The 12,679-nt window shown below is 35.4% G+C and overlaps 1 protein-coding gene across 2 annotated transcripts in view; it reads right to left on the reverse strand.

The window, feature by feature from the left end:
- Positions 1 to 12,679, reverse strand: part of GABRB2 (gamma-aminobutyric acid type A receptor subunit beta2) — a 261,118-nt gene that overhangs the window by 75,177 nt on the left and 173,262 nt on the right. The window lies entirely within an intron of this gene.

Genomic DNA, 12,679 nt, shown 5'->3' on the forward strand with positions numbered 1-12,679 from the left:
CCCTTTAAATTGCAGGTGATGACTTATTTGTCCCTATTCATCATAGCAAAAACCTACCAGACTTCAAATTCAAACTGCAAAAAAATGACAAACATCACACTTTGCATACGAGAAAAATTAAAATATTTGACAGAGTAATTTGTTCCAACACAATGCCATTAGAAATCAATAAATTGTAATCTCTGGGGGGACGTGTTCATCACTGGGAATAGATTTGAAAAGGAATGTAGTCAAATTTTGTTATTTATTTGCCAAGCACTAGATCAATTGAGCTGATTTTTAAAACAACACACTTTAGCACAATATTCTTGGACCAAGTCAAGTTAACATGCATTTATTAATAATTATTATTACAAAAATTATTATTACCAAATACTGTGCTAAGCACTGGCAATATGAAGAAAGAAGAAAACAAAAAATCGCCTGATTTCTAAGAGCTTATAGTATAATCTTGAGTGAATTAGTCTTTTTCTTATTTGTCTTCTCTCAGATTTAAAAAGTAAATGGTGAGACTTGGGGATATTTCATGCTTAGACCATTTCCCTTGAATGGTCTTTTCTGATTGAAAACCTGGTAATTAATGAAACTCTTTCTGAAGGAGATCTTTCTCTCTCCAAGATGAATGATGATAATACCTCTGCTTAGGATACTACAGTCAGTTGTCCACTGAACTTAAGCCTACATACAAAACTGCAAGAACTTTCAGGTGAGTGAGGGAGCGAGATAAACCTGAAGGATTAAAGTGCCTTGAGGGCAAGGGCTATTTCATTTTTGCCCTCATATCCATACTGATTAACACGGAGCGTTTCACATTTTAAATGTTTAATGAATGTCTGTTGCATGAACAGAGTCAGGAGATTCTTGGAGGGGTGTTAAAAATACTGATGCCAATTGTTAACAAAGAAAACTGAGAAAATCATGTAAATGGCAATTGGCAAATAATTAAATATATGTTCAATTGCTCATCATAGAAAATTGTTGATTAAATTTAGCAGAGGAGGAAAATCAGATCATACACTAGGTATTAATGAAACCCCAAACTTATTGACCAACCACATAGTGTACTTGGAGTAGAACACCTTTCAACTTTATGTCATAGGATGATAGGATTTAGAGATGGAATGGATTCAGAGATGATCTAATCCAGAGGTGGTGAAACTGTGACCTGGAGGCCACACAGGCTCTCTAGGTCCTCAAGTGTGGCCCTTTGACTGAATCCCATACTCCACAGAACAAATCCCCTTAATTTGTTCTGGATTTGTGCTGTAAAACTTGGACTTAATCAAAAGGCTGCACCCAAGGACTAGGAGGCCACATGTGGCCTCAAAGCTGTGGGTTCCCTACTTCTGATTCTAGTTCAATCTCTTTATTTTACAAGTAGAAAACTCAGAGAGTCCCTCCAGATCACCATTAAGGTCCTTCCCCACTTCAAAATTCTGTGACTTTGTTTAGGTTTTTAGAACCGGGTAAGTTAAATTTTTATTACAGTTATACTTATTAACTGATAATTTTTAAAAAGCCTATCTGAAACAGTGTTATTAAATACCAAAAAGAATGGATATAATCCTAGTTCCTTATTCACTAGGATACAACTACCTGATCTGTGAGAATAAGCAAGTAGTTATTATAATGATTCTTGATGATTAAGTTGACTGGGGAATCCATTTATGTGAGTAACAAACCAGATCATGGCACCTGTGAAACTCATCACAGCACTTCTAGAAGATTTCCTAGACTGAAAAAGATTCTCTACCTTGTTTGCACACATACAAAATCTGATTGAAAGTGATGGTTCAACCTGAAATCAATGCCCATTCTCCCTTTTCGTGTTTCAGCTGGCTTCTTCCTCTGCCCCCTGTGCTCCCTTCTCCCCTTCTCCCTTCCCTCCTGGAACCTCCATTTGGAGGAAGGTCCCAGATCTTCCATTCCTCATATTCTGTACTTTGCCACCCTGTCTGAACTTGGGTACCCTCCCTCCTCTCCATCCCCTTCACTTCTAAGTGCTGTCTTCTAACCTTAGAATGTAAGCTTCTTGATGGCAAGTACTGTTTTTCCTTTTGCTCGTGGTTATGTTCCCAATGCTTAGCAAGGTGCCTAGCACACAGTTCTTAACAAATGGTTTTTTTTTCTTATTGACTTCCACCTCAATTTCCTCCTCCTCCTCAACTCTCCTGTCCTCTTTTTCCTCCTCCTTTGCAGTAGGCTCCTTAGTTTTGAGAACCACTAAAAGAAGTCCCTTATAGAACTTCACAACAACAGCTGTATCAACAACCACAAAATACCTTCTTAATCCTTCTCCATCAAATCTCTGGAAACATATAGAAACAAAATGTTTTCATTCTATAACCTGAGGTAGGATTTTTATCGATACTGGTTCAAGGATATGATATCCTTGGATTTTGGACTATAGGACTATTTGGACCACCACTTTCACTCTCACTCACTAACCTGGATGCCATAAAGTTTTCTCTTCCAATGTGCCGGACTTCAAGAAAACATTAAAATCATGCTTAAAAGGGAGACAGAGCCAGTATATCCAATATCAACCACAGTTCAATGGCTTTAAGTAGCTTTTAATAGTCTCTTATGGACTGGAAAAATATTCTTAGACTGACTTTCTATGAAATGATTTAAGCCAGAAATACACTAATTGGAATATAATAACTATGACCATAATCAGAAAAGACAGCTAAACTACATTATTATGGCTGGTTTCCAGAGACAAGTTTATTGCTAAATGTTATATTGAACAACTTATATCATATGTATTTCTTATTATGTGAAAGGAATTTTCACTTTTAGTAGTGTGCCAAATCTTATGTCAAATAAGTTGCTTGTAAAAAAGTTTGTTAAGCTGTTAGATAAACAGTTTAAATTCTTTTTCACCTGATACCCAATACATTTAACTCAATGGATTATGTCAGGAGATTCAGTATCTGTCTCTAGCTTTGTCACTGGCTAGTACTGTGACCTGGGTAAATCATTCATCTCTCTGGGAATTGTTATCCACATCAAAGAATAAAAAGGATGAGCTAGATGCTCTCTAAGGCCTTGACTAGCAGTAATATTTTATGGTTCATGACATCTAAAATGTGCCCCTGAGCCTGCAGCACATGCTAATTTTAATTTTTATAGCACTCAATAGGATAACTTTCAATGCCATAAGGTGTTATTCTGTGTATTTTTCCGTATAACTCCACTCCTCTTCATAAGATGGAAGACCCTCAAGCTACAATCACCTCTTCCTGTCAATATCACTTTTAACAAATTTCTGTGAATAGGGCCTTTATATCTGAGGGATGGCAAATCCTTGCATGCTCAGCAAAAGGTTAGGCTTATTTATGGAAGGAAACATCACTGGGGAGGTCTGAAAGCAGCAAATCTTTCAAACCAGTGTGTTTTTTAAGAAGGCAGAATCCAGAAACTTAATATATAACTCACTTTCTTGGCATGGAATCTTTTCTCATACCTAGAGTCTCACAAATGTGTCAATATGCAAATATGTAACATAAAGGATTTCCTCAAGGTAGCCCAATGGGATATATGTATTTAATAATCATTTAAAAGACCTAAATAGCAATCATTTATCATACATAAAAAGGAAATCAGACACAGAAAAACCAAAGCTTGACCTCCCTGGGTTGGGTGCCCCACTGCTGACAGGAACTTACACACTCATTTCAAATAGATAACATTATCCAAAAGAAAAAAATCTCACATCACCAGCCCAAGTCGTGAGAAAAAAAAATTAAGTGCAGTAGTAACAACACCAAAGTTAAAACCATTTTCTTTCAGTCACATACTTATACTTACTCACATACACAGTCATATATGAATATTTTCCTAAGGAAAATATTTGTCTCCCATTACCATAGTATAATTGAAAGAGATCAGGAATAGGAAACTGAAAATCTGGGTTCAAGAATGTAAATTCCTTGATTGCAGTAATTGTTTCCTTATTGACTCTGTGTCCGCAGTCTCTAGCACGGTGCCCTGCACATAGTATGTGCTTAACAAATGACTATCAAATTGAATTATTTTGAAAGCCCTGGCTCCATTACATGCAAGCCATTGGGATCACTTCTCAGAGCCTTAGTTTTATCAAGTTTTAGCAAAGAAGATGTAAATGCTTACATTACCTACCTCAAAGACTTACAATGACATAAATAGTATTTTGAAAGTTCATAGAAGTCCAGAATTTAGAAGTTGGAAGGGTACTCAGCAGCTACCTAGTATAACAGTAACATAGAAGGAGTCCCCACTATAATACTCCTTTGAAGTGGGATTGGTTAAAATGATAAAATGTGATATAATGAGAGTACTTATTATCTGTTGTATTTTTTCCCTTCATTAAAGCCCATCTTTCAACCTGCTTCTCTACTGTGCAACTGAAGTGTAGAGCATCTAAGTGAGTTAGTGAGTTGTTGACAAGATCCAATAGGGTCCGATAAGGAAAATGTTTTAAAACTGAGAAGAATTTAAAACCTGAGGAATTTCTTAGTGGGGAAGGGGATGAGAAACTTTCAGTCTCAAGTCTTTTTTATGTAAGAAAGTAATCTGGGTTACTGGATTGTAGTGGCCAATAAGAATAAAATCAAGAAGATGACTGACTATAAATGAATATATAATGTAAAAATATGCTCTAAAATGTAATCTAGGCAGCATTAATAATGTTAACCCATATCAGTGGCTATAATACCTAAAATACTCATGAAAACCAATTTAAAATGCTATAAATCTTACTTCTCACATCAAACCACAGGATTTAGCATGGAAAAAAAATCATCTTATTCAAACTTTTTAACTTTATTATGAGTATAGAAACTGAGGCCTAATCACTGAACCATGGTCATTCAGGTAATAAGAAGTAATAGAATCAAGTTCTCTGGCTATAGATCTAGAACTCTCTTCCATTTAGATCTTATGCTATCTGGAGCAATAGTTTAATTTATTCCAATAAAATAAACTCCATTACTTTGGGCCTAATACAAATCGAGCCTTTTATTTTCTCTCAATGGATACATCAGTTAGGTTCTTACCCTGTTTTACTTAACTTCAATTCCTTTAGCTTGTTGTAGACAAATAATATAGATGGGAAAACTAGTAAAGTACATTTTAGAAAGTCTTAATTCATTTGGATATTGCTTCTTTCGAAGTAGGAGTTCATTCTACTTTAAATTATTGACTGAACTATTCATTTTTAAAGGGACATTGCCTAATCACACATTCTATGGTTACAAAACTGTGGAGTTGCCACTCAAGGGGGCAGCTATTACTACCTCAATTATAAGAACTGGAGAAACCTTAAACACAATTAGAATATGGTGCCCAATACCATTTTATATGACACCAAGGCTTTTTTGAACTACACATTAATTCAAAACTGTTACTAGTACTTTTTATTTAAGCAATCAGTGCATTTTGATAAATTTTTAAGATGTCAAACAATTATGAGTAGAATACTACTGTGGTATAAGAAATGATAAGCAGATTTATTTTAGAAAAACATAGAAAGACTTGCATGAAATAATGAAGAATAAATTAAGTAGAAACAAAAACATTGTATATATAATAACAACATTGCTGAAAGAATAATGGTGAATGACTGAGCTATTTTGAGTATTATAAATATTCAAATCAACTACACAGGGCCCATGAAGGAAGATGCTATCCACCTCCAGAGAACTGATAAATAGAAGTAAACATAGTAGGTTTATACATATATATACATATGTATATAGCTATAGCTAGATAGATAGATAGATAGATAGATATAGATAGATAGATAGAGATATATCTGTATATCTATATCTAACTATATCTATATCTATATCTATGTCTATATCTATATCTATATCTATATCTATCTATATATCTATATCTATATCTATATATATATGTACACATATATTTGTCAAATGGTAGTCCTTTCTAGTGCATGCGAGTGGAAGGAAAGGAGACAGTTCAGAACTTAAAATATGACAAAGAAAATAAATTAATAAAAACCCAGCTATGATAAAGCTTACTGACTGTGTGGCTTTGGGCAAGCCATTTTCCCTTCCTAGTTCTCAGTTCCTTTATTTGTAAAATGAGGGATTGGATTAGATATCCTTTGAGTTCCCATCTAGATCTCTATGATATTTAAAATATCCATAATTAATAATATTCAGATGTGTTGGTCTCAACAAGTGATGTGGACTAGATTGATGAAAATGGCTTTCTCTTGACTAAATAGAGTCACACACTCATTCCAAACTGACTTGCTAAATGACATAATGTAGAATGTAGATACATATCACTTTCTCTTGGGAAGAACTCAATAGTGGTTTTGGATGTCAGTAGAAAGGCACATGATGGTGAAAGACAAGGTAACTTTATTTGACTAGAGAGTGTGGACTTTCAGTTCTGTCTTCTAGAGTCCTCTTTTCTGTTAACAGAGGCTAACAGCAGTTCTTTAATTGTCCTCTGGGTCCCTTCTCTTCCAGATATCCTTGAAGGAATAACAAGGCTGTACCTTGCTCTCTGTCCTGGCTTTGTTCCATGCTAGAGGTGGTCCAAGAAGAATTATCCTAGCTCTGTCACTCATTTCCTTTCCTTTACCCTTCCTTCTGCTTAGAGTTGAGAAACTGATTCATTCTTCACCATGGTATACCCAACTGGGCACAGAAGACATGACCTAGTATTATCTTCTTCCAGGAATAATTGAATGCTTACATTTTTAGGATTATTAAGGATCCATTTTTCATCATGTAGAAGTCCTTTTTAATACATTTGTGTGGTTGTTGCTAAGATAACAATTCCCCTGAGAATCCAGGTGTCTTGGTTGCTACTCATTTAGGAATCCCTTTATAGTTCATGTGCTGATTATTCCCATCAAATACTTATTTTCCTAGCATAAAATTATGTATTTATTTTGCAGAATTCAGCTTTCTAGATATTCTTTGACTAATGCTTATAAGGCACCAAGTATACTCATTTCCAGGAGATTTGGAGAGCAAGTAGCCTAGATAAAAATGAAGAGAGAATTAAGTATATCTAACCGATTCTGCCCCTCACTTCTTTCAAGCAGATTTGGTAACCCTTGGAACAGTCATTTCTTTCTGAGCCTCAGTTTTTGTCATCTGTGAAATGGAATAATAACACATATTAATAGCTCACAGAATTAAGTAATCAGTGACATAACAGAGTTAAAAAAACTTTGTAAATATACCAAATAAATGTGGCTTATCATCATTAAAGGGTCAGTGTATTAATCAATATAGACCAAAAAACTAGCCCTATAGGCTAAATTACCTGCAAGAGAATAATTTCCTTAAATTTTCTCTCTGTCCTATAACTGTAATTATCACAGCTTGTCTTCAGTGGTAGTCATTAGACTCCAAAATAATCTTTTAATTTTTCTGGCAAAATGTTTACCTGGGGAGAGATACAGCATAAAGTATGGGCACCAAGAGATTTCATTTAGAGGGCTGTGGAAAGAATGCTTTTAGCCAGAAGTAAGAGAGAGAGATGTTTTTATGTCTTATAAGAAATTTTTTATATTTGCTTCCTTGGGAAGCATGTTCTTTTTTTAATTAAAGAAGCAATTCTTCATGCCCTGACAAAGGAGTGAAAATTGGGAAGGATTGTGAAACAAGAGTATATGCCCAAAGTTGGTGTCCAATAAATGTTTGTTGAATTGACTTGAAGTTTATTGTACAAGTACCGCCTTCCTAGTTACTGGTAGCAAGTCTTCTTCAATTCTGGCAAGTGATTTCTTTGGCTGAACTCTTGATCAGCATTTCAAAAGAAATCATCCACTAAATTAAAAAAATGATTTAAATAAATTCAAAGTTAATAGATCAAGAATGGATTATTAAGTTAAGCTGTGATATATGGCTGGAATCTTATAGGTACCTTAGTAACTGTAAGGATTAGCATATTTCTTAATCTAACCCTGAGTGTCATTTATGTTTCTAATAAAGTAGACTGGGAATATGAACCTGGGATCTAATGTAATTTCTACACTAATTTTTACATCCACCAAAATGGAAAGGATTCATGACTCTAGCACTGAGTGTAAACTTCTGGAGGACAGATGCCTTATCTACTACAATGAGTTTAGCAAGGACTTGGTCTTCAAACAAAAATCCTTGGAGGAGAGAGAAGAAATACTTAAAGTCTTGAGCATTTATTTACATCTCAAAGAGAAATAGTTTATCTAATATGTTTTTGAAACTAGGTTTAGATAGAGGAGGGAGGAGAAGATGCAGAGAGATCATGATAACCTGAAAGCGTGTACCACATATGCCTGGTTGGAAGGGATGATGAAAGGAGGAAAAGAAGAGACTAGAAAGGGCACAAAAGTGTTCACTTTTTGTTAGACTTCTCTGGGTTTCCCTAGTTGCTAGGGCATTCCCTGTCAAGGTTACTTTGTATTTGATTATAGATATATGTTCTATTATCCATTGGATGTAAGTTCTTTAAGGGAAGAGGCTGTTTTGTTTTTGTCTTTGTGTCCTAAAAGGCTCATTGGCTGATTGATTCCATCCAAAACCTTTCATAATTTCCTGCAGATTGGCCTTCATGCCACCCTAAATTCCTAGTTTGCTCCCAGAATGGATTTAAAGAGCTTGAACAATGGGGGAAACACTTGTGTCAACATCATATAGGAGAGCACTAGACAATCTTGTGCTGTAGGTTTTCAGGATTCCAGTTTTAATTATTATTATTTTTTTAATTAATGATGTTAAACTCCAATCACTCGTCCCATCCCAGTCCTGATTTTCTCTCTTCCTTCCTGTAAATCAACCTACGTAGAACCAAATTTATCCTGCTATTCATTCAACAGTGATATCTACTCACTTGAAGAGCCAAGAATTTCCAGATGAAAGGACAAGTTGGTTTCATGTATAATTCATAAGCCATGAACCTAAGTTCCTCTCTAAGATCAATGTGTCGCCGATGAAAGTAATTTGATTTTTCAAAGTCAAAGGGAAGATTTTGGAAGGGGCACTGTGGATTTCAGAAAAGAGTACATACCTGAACACTATGGATATGGAAACACCTCCAGAATAAGGAAACATGTAGATCTGAAGATATAAAGCTTCTCTATGCTTGGGATGATGTGGCAAGAGATAACAGCGTTCAACAGTTAACAAAGGGAATAGAAATGGTCTTTCTGCTTTGGAGAGAGGGCAATGGAGACCCATAAGAATATCAGATATACTGAAATAAACAGAGCTCATTGATCATTCCATCTGTGTCACTTTAATGCCACACAGCAAGAGTGCCTTACTAAGCAGCTGTGCCCAAATTAAGAATCCTTTGGAGGAACTCAGTCTACTAAAAGTTTGTGTTTTTCTTTTTTAGGTTTTTTTTTTTGAGAACCCTATAGATTTACTGTTCTTAGAGCTAGAAGAGAGCTGAAGAGATTAAGAGGCCCAGTCTCCCTTTGTGCTTAATCTCCATTTTACAGATGAAGTTATCGAGACTGAGAGGTCAACTGATTTTTTTTTTCCGGAAGTTACCTACCTGGGATTATGGATGTATACTAGTTATCTTGCCTTCCTTGGGAAGGGCATTTTCAATTTCACACTACCATTCTGATTCACCTCAACAAATATTTATTAAATGCTTTTTTCCTTAAGAGGGATTTCCTTCATGACTTAGATTAGATGGCTATTGAGGTTCCTTTAGCTTCTCGAATTCTAGGATTTTTTTTTGGTGGCTAATATAGCACAAGGTACTATCGATATAGAAAAAAAAATGTAAGCCACAGATTAATGTTCTTAAGCACCTTAAAATCTCATTAAGGAAATGACATGATTTTCTCCACCCATTTTGCCTTCCATTAACATTTGACTTTAGCAGATCGTTGCTTTGAAGGATGATTGCACCTTAGATCTAGAGTTAGAAGGGATCTTAGATTCCATCTAGTCCAACTCCCTTAGTGTTTAGGTAAAGAAACTGAGATCCAAGAAGGCTAAGTGATTTAACCACAAGGTCACACAGGCAGAAAGCATGAAATAAACTGGAAACCTTTGATCTTTCCACTACACCATGGAGGATAAGGATAGGTTGCGCATTGACTAGTTAGACATAAATGAGACTAGCTGTGAATGAAGGGCAATGAGAAACCAACTCCAAGGAATTCCATCAAAGGTCTTAGCCATATGCTCCCTCTGGGATCCAGGACCAAGGAGAGGTTTACTTTATTACTCTCTATTCTTTGATTCATTTAGACTAGGTCCTCTCTGAATTAAAGAATTCTCAAGATATTATATATCAGTGGGCTCCAGTATGTGACCACATTATCCATGAGTGAGTTTAATTGAAAGGCATTTTTTAGTTTGTTTTTTACTGTAAGGTTGATTTTGGAAGGAGAAATGAAGCAAAATTAGATGAACTCATATCAAGCCTATAGAAGCCCTCTTTTCAACATTCCTACCAAACCTCAGAATCTGAGCTTTGCCATGAAAAGTACACACATGAGTACTGTATATAGCAGAGAAGAAAGAGTGAAAAAAAAGAGAAAAAAGGAGAAAATCTAGCCGCTCATCACCAGTATTTAAATATGCATTTACATTAGTTCTGTATAGTCAGTAGAGAAGAATTCAATGAAATACAAATATAATTTCTGATGTTTAGTTCTATACATATTATTACTGACCTTCAATAATGTCATCTCTCCAAATTGAAAAAATCAAGGGTCATATTTCCAGTGATTACCTTTTAACTGTACCTGCAGAATTTGTTCAGCCATCTCCTTTTGGTTGAAAATGGCCATTCTTGGAACCCCAAATGAATGTATATAAGTGAATGTCAATGTATAGTTTTAATTTGTACAAGATCCACCAATAACCTTCTCTTCGTTGTTTTGGTCTCATATACCACCCAAGCATTCTGAATTGTTAACATATTCATTCTAGTAATTGTCTCTGTTTGCTCATGCAATACACCTGCAATTATAACAATAACAGTTTTTTTTAATGTAGTCCATCCACTTGGATGGGACTCAATGTCTTATTAGCTCAGCATGACTCTAGTTGTCCTCAGGGTGAATTAGCACATTAGAAGATGACAAGAAGACAGCTTTTAGTTGCTGAGAAATAAACACAATCTTTGAATAATGAGGAACATATTAATCCTTTAAATTTGTATATTTTTAATGTTTGTGAAGCATTTTCACACCAGTTATTTCATATGGTCCTCACATAGTAATCATTCTGTGAGGCAGGAGATTTATTACCATCATATCCATTTTAAAGAGGGGAAACTGAGGTTTAGAAGGGTCAAATGATCTCATAGGATCATAGATTTAGACTCAGAAGAGACATTAAAAAGTCAGGTAGTTCAATTCTCTTAACTTATAGATTAGAAAAAGGACAAGCAAAGTGAAGAAACAAGGCCACAGTAACATTGGTAATACATAGATACAGAATTCAAACAAAGATCCTTTAACTTCATATCTAGTACTCCCTGCACTATACCAAGCCAAAGTCACACATTAAGTGATGGAAGTTGCATAATAACAAAGATTTGGTGCTTTTGGTATAAGAATGAGAAGCTTAGACAACACTTTTTTTTTTTAAACATAAATCATGATTGCAATGTCCTGGCCTTCTCTGAGTTTCCTTATTGATCAATACCTGCTTAATCAATATATTCTTTTAGTCCCTTCCAAGGGATGATCAGGTTAGATTTTCACACAGCCAGCCAGAAAAGGAGTGCAGCCGTCTGCAGGTAGTTCATCACTGAGAGGTCTTACATGTCTCTTCCTGCATTTGTCAAAGTTTTGCTTCCTAGAGTCTGTTTCCTTCAGTTTTTCCTGAGCTCCATATTAACAGCTGGGCTTCACATTTCCCTCTGCTCCAGCTGTAAATATTTGCTTAAGTGCATCCCAAACTATATACACTTTGCATATGCTGAAATTTGAAACACAGCTCCCTATCACTCACTCTCAAACATCTTTGCCTTATTTATCCCCATAAACACTTTACAGGCATATTCTGTGGTTTTATCACTTAGGAAATTCTTTCTGCAGTTAAAATATATTCACTGACAGAAAAATACAGAATTTCAGAGTTGGAAGGGATCTCTGAAACAATTTGGTCTAACACATTTTTGAAGAAAATATACTCTATAAGAAACCTAATGGTCATCCAGCATTTGCTTGGCTAGTTCCCCAAATTGCCCATTCCATTTCTGGATAACTCTAATTATTAGAAAGCTTTCCCTTATATCAAGCAATAATTTGTCTTAGCAACTTCTATTCATTGTTCTAATTCCAGCCCATCGGTAAAAGTTTAGCTGATTCATGAAGTACATATTATTGGTATTTCTAATGAAAACACTGCAAGGTTTGAGTATTTCCAAGCTAAAAAAAGGTTGATACATAATTGTTTTCATCTTTCACCTGTAGCTTCTTGTCTAGCTAGTCTGATAAAATATTTCCAAAACAAAGTCATATCTTCATTTCTCTCCCAGCTGCAGCCCTAACTAATCTTTACAGGACTTTCTCTACCTGCCACAGAAACCTCTTTACCTTGGAAGCTCACTCTACCCCTGGACTACTTCCAATAGCAGAAATATGTTCTGCCTCGACAACCTCCTATTTTGATTGGCTGGTTCCTCAAAGAATATCTTTTTTAACAGAGGCCCACGCTCTCCAAAGCTGCAGCCTTGACTCATCACCACA

This window comes from Phascolarctos cinereus, unplaced genomic scaffold (genome assembly GCF_003287225.1).
Source record: "Phascolarctos cinereus isolate Bilbo 61053 unplaced genomic scaffold, phaCin_HiC Scaffold_2;HRSCAF=192, whole genome shotgun sequence".
NCBI lineage: Eukaryota > Metazoa > Chordata > Mammalia > Diprotodontia > Phascolarctidae > Phascolarctos > Phascolarctos cinereus.